Below are 5,010 nucleotides of genomic sequence, written 5' to 3'. Positions count from 1 at the left end.
CGGCGCTCAGCGGCGAGGGCGATCAAGTGACGGGTGAAGAGGGCTGGGGCCGCGGCTGGGGCTGAGGGGGTCTCCCGAGCGCTCCTGCCGCTCAGCCGCGGCGGGGGGGCGGGGCGGGGCGGGGCGGGAGCGGCCAGGCAAGGCAGAACGCGAGGCATGGCTGTCCGCAGGGCGATGGCCGGCGGCCCAGGGCTGGTGCCGGCCACCGCGGGCTCGGCAGCGTGGTGTGCGGCACTGGGAGGCTGCCGGCTGGGTGAGGGCCGTGCCTGCGCCCGTCCCTGGGAGGTCCTCGGGGCACCCCGGAGGGCAGAAGCGTCCCGCTGCTTCCCGCGGGAGGCTGGGGACGGGGACGGCTTCTCGCATTTTCAGACCTACGTGCCACGCAAAAAGTTACACGGTGCAGAACGCTCTGTGGGACGTTGCTGTCCCCGCAGCCTCTCTGTGCTTCCGGCTGATGGCTTTTGTTGCGGGGGCGTTTGGAAGGCAGTGCAAAGGGAAGGCGTTTGTCCAGCCCACCGGCCTCGTCCTCCGCTGCTGCCGCGGCGAACGCTGTCTCTGCAAGCGCTCATCACCAGCCTGGGAGCGGTCCCTCAATAACTGGGTAACCATCGCAGAAACACAACACTTCCTGAGCACCTCGGTCAGAGCGTTGACCAAGGCAGTAAAGCCAAAGTTGCTCTCAGCTGGTGGTGTGGCGGTACCGCTCCTGCGGCATTGTTTGTGCATGGGCTTCTCTTTACCTTTGGCTCCACTTAATCTCTCATTTGGCAAAACAACACAGTACTCCTCTCCTTTGTCTGTCTCCATCTCCAGTTACTTGAACTTGCTCCAAAGACTGCCAAAGGCCACGGGAGGGCCGGGGAAGCATCCTGGCAGCGCTTGCACTCTGGCTGCCTGGAGGCGCTGCTGCAGGTGCTCCACAAAAAGGCGCAAGACCTCCAGCCATGCTCCTCAAGCCCGGAGACGGGCCAGGCCTTGCGTGCGAAGGGCCGCACATGGGGGAGCAGGGCAGGGGAGCAGCATGCCTTCCCTGCACCCATCTCCAGTGGCTGCATGGCTTGGCAGCTCCCGGAGTCACCACCGACGGGGCAAGGCTGGCCGTCAAAGTTGGGGAGTGTAACCAGCTCCAGAAAACATCCCCACTCTTTCCCACAGGGAGCAGCAAGTCTGGCTGGTGGGCGAAAGCAAATGTGGTTACATCTAAAAACTGTTGATTTCAACAGAGTGGCTCGAGATTCGTAAACGCCTTTGTGCAGGAGCGTTACAGGCTGCACAGGGGTAGCAGGAACTAAAGCTTGGGTTTAGGGTTCTGCTGCTGTAGGGGAATGGAAACCAGAATTTCACTTGCCCCAAACCAGTTCATACTTGTCTTATGGCAACTCAGAGTTCTCCTCATAAACATGCCAGAGCGGGTGCGATGATTCAGCTTACTGTGGTTTTATGTCCTAAAGTGCTGATCTCTTGCCACTGCTCCCGCTTTTGAGAGTTTGAAACTGCTTGTGCTATTATCTCGATTATTTTTTCAATTATTTATATAGGCGGTGTGGGAAAAGCAATGGGAGTGATTACACTTGAAATGAGAACTCTGCTTGGATGAGTTTTTGAATCACTTAACGCTGTGCCTAAACTACACCATCAGGCAAATAGAGGGAAACTCCCAAATGGCACAAAGCTTTTGCTTCCACTTCCCGCACCACATGCCAGCCCTGGGATCGCCAACCAAGGTGCGGCAGGGCTCCAGTGCTCCCAACTGCCTCCTTTCCCCCCACCCAGATCAATTTTCTTCCCCTGCAGTATTTCATGAGACCAAGGGTCTGGCTGAATAGCAACTTGAGTGAAAAAAGGCTGTATGTGAAAATTTGCACATTTGTTCCCAAAGATGATAATGCAGCGAGTGCTTTTATTCCAAGAATGTGTTTTTATAAGTCAGATATCCCTGAATATCTTTGGAGCCCAGCAGGTTCTCTACCAATCCTGCCTTACTTCCCAGAAGTACTTCCCCTTCTTCCCTGCTAATGTTACTTTGGCACTGACTTCCATGAGCCTTAGACAGGAGATCAGAAATTAATTTCCAGATCGTAACTGGATATTGAAGCTATTAGAAGGGAAGCAAGTCCCCTAGAAGTTCAGTAAGGGCCCTGATTCCCCATACTCATTCTAAGCCTATATTTACCTGCTTTCCCCTTTCCATATCCATTTTCTAAGAAGATACAGTACCTGGGTATTATAATGGCAGAGACAGAGACTTAGTTTCTTCCACCCTTCCTGATAGTAAAAGGATAATGAAAATGCAACAACAGAGAACTACGGCTGAAACAGTTGCCCAGAACTGAAATGCTTTTTCTCCCAGCAGGGCTAGACCTTAGCGCAACAATAAAGTCGCAAGAACATAGCCTGGTTCAGCTTTCAAACACTGCAGAAGGCTATAAGGACACCTAAGCTGCAGATAAACTTGCAAAGTAGGAAGTAGCTGATTTTAAGGTAAGCAAGAATGAGTTAAAGGTATAAAGAAACACCGATTCAAGTCCATTCTTATTTCATTCAGCTACTTGATAGAGCAGGCATAATGTGTCCAATTATACATAAATCCTGCTACCTCAGATGCAGGTAAGCTCCTTGGGGTAATTAAGAAAAAGTTTAAGAGCAATGGTCCTTGTAATACTTAGAAGATCAAAGAATCAAGTAGATGAGACAGAAATGAGTACAAATTATTTTGAAGCTGTACTAATATACCTCCCTTTCTGAAATCTTCCCTTTCCTGCTTAATATTTAAAATCCTGTCTTAGAAATGAATGTGACAGTTCTTGTGATAGTTCTTCAGACACTGCATGTACCACATAGCTGCGCATGAATTTTGGAGCCATCCGTGATGTGGGGAAAATACTGCATCCCTCACGCAGTCTCTGGTTACCAAGGCAAAGGCAGGTATAAATAGAAACAATCTGATTTTTTTTTAAGCTCTATCTAGAAACCTGTGTTGATGATAACCCTCTGACAGCAACGCCTTATTCCAAATGGTTCTGTTCTACATTTGTGTAGAAACTTCTGGTCGTACATGTTTAATCCTTTCTTCTCTAAATAAACAGCAGCTACTTCTGGTTGTCATTGCACTGAAATATGAAAACTGTCTTTGAAGTAAAGTTTGGACAAATATCTATTTTGCTAAGAGCTTTCATCAACCAAACGAACACAAAGCTTGGAGAAAAACCTGGAAAAGAAAGCCATCTTTCTCCCCAAGTATCACCATAAGTGGCCATTCAAAGGACTAGCAGTGAAATGATTTAACAATTTTTACATTTTATCTTCACCAGTAGCTTCCAGGTTCTCCACGCCAGTGAGATAGATGGGGTGGTGAATCATTTGCTGTTAAATACAAAGGGAATAAACCAGAGATTCATTTGGCTGATGACAGCTTGCAGTTGCAGAATTAAGACAGCCTCAGCTTGAACTGATATGGATCATCTTTGAAACCAATGGGGTGAATGAAAAATAAAAACTTAAGTTTCTGCAGAAACTGACAGGTTATCAGTAGACCTTATAACTTGCTGCTTCAGCAGGATCCTTGCAAAAAATGTTAAGTATTGAAGTAAATGTATGGTCTGATCTAGGGTGTGATTTCCTTTACACAGAGAGTTACATTAAACAATGGAAGTAATGATTAAAAATATGAAGATATATAATTTCATAAGTGCTTGAGCTGAAAGGCAGGAAGTTTCTGGAGCCTCTGAAGAGGGAATAGTTCCCATCAGTAACATTACATTCACGCCTTCAACCTTGCATCTTGATAAACTGTCATACGTAACCGCCATGTTTATTAAAAATGTCTTTTTACAGAAAGATCACTTGGCTTTTAGGGGAATTATTTGACTGATCTCTCAAAGGCCTGGCATGTCTGAAAGCTGACATTATTCTGAAGTTTTAATTAAGGAACAAAAAGCAAAATGAGTAAGCTCTTCTTTGCAAGCAACCACTGCAGTTCCAGCTGTACTTCATTTGCTGGAAACCTCCTCCGCTTGTCACTGCACTTTCAGATGTTCACAGACCTACAGCCTTACCCACATCCCCAGCTGCTGGACTTCCATCCCGTGAGATGCCATGTGTTGGCTCTCATGGTGGGAGAGTCCCTAAGCCACCCGAGCGTGACTGACAGGTGAGCAGGCATCGGTGCACACCGGGACGGGCTGCTCCGGCAGTGCTCCTGTGAGCCCCGTGCTGTGATTTCCCTCCTCTGCCAGCGGCTTCTGTACTCCTTGCAGCCGGTTGATGGTTGTAGGCCAGGGTAACATGTGTCTGGCATGTGGGATACTGGGGTGGGGAAAAACGCTACAAAAACCTCCCTTTTATGGGGCCTGAGTATGGATCTAGAGGCTTAACGCTAGGTCGCCAATTTCTGGTGTGCTCTATAGGTGTGGTGTTATATAATTGGAGAGGAAATTGCAGTGCAAGCAACGCATTTTATTAATTTAAAACTAGTTAACAACAACTAATTTAAAACAATTTAAAGACAACTACATGGACAGGCAGACAACAGCTATAGCATTCATATAGATGCTAGGACATCTGCCTCGGTGCAAAGGTTACCTTTTAAAACCAAGCAGAATCCAAGTTTACAAAAAATGTGGGGGTTTTAGTGTTATTTGTAATGGCATTGGCAGTGTTTCTCTTCTCCACTCCTTATAAGACAACGGAGAAGAAGCAAGTCTAAACAGTTTCAGGTACCTTAAAGCTAATAGGAAGTGCTCCTCAGAGCCTCCCTCCAGGCTTTGGTGGCCCAGGGTTGGAATTAAACCTTTAGAAGTTTGCCCTAAACAAACTTACTGCAGGGCTTATGCATGCAGTTTGACTCTTCTGAATTAAGTGGCACATCCATGTTAATGTTTGTGTTAAAATACTGAAAAGCATTTTTCTTTTCCTCATAGGAAATTTGTATCCATGACCTGCAGTAACAGCTATTTCTAACACTTGAAACATCAAAGCAGTAGTTCTGCCAGCCCTGTGCCCAAAAGCACT

The sequence above is a fragment of the Haliaeetus leucocephalus genome, unplaced genomic scaffold (assembly GCF_000737465.1).
Source record: "Haliaeetus leucocephalus isolate CR32 unplaced genomic scaffold, Haliaeetus_leucocephalus-4.0 Scaffold1, whole genome shotgun sequence".
In the NCBI taxonomy this organism is placed as follows: domain Eukaryota; kingdom Metazoa; phylum Chordata; class Aves; order Accipitriformes; family Accipitridae; genus Haliaeetus; species Haliaeetus leucocephalus.
Note: the sequence above shows the minus strand (reverse complement) of the source record.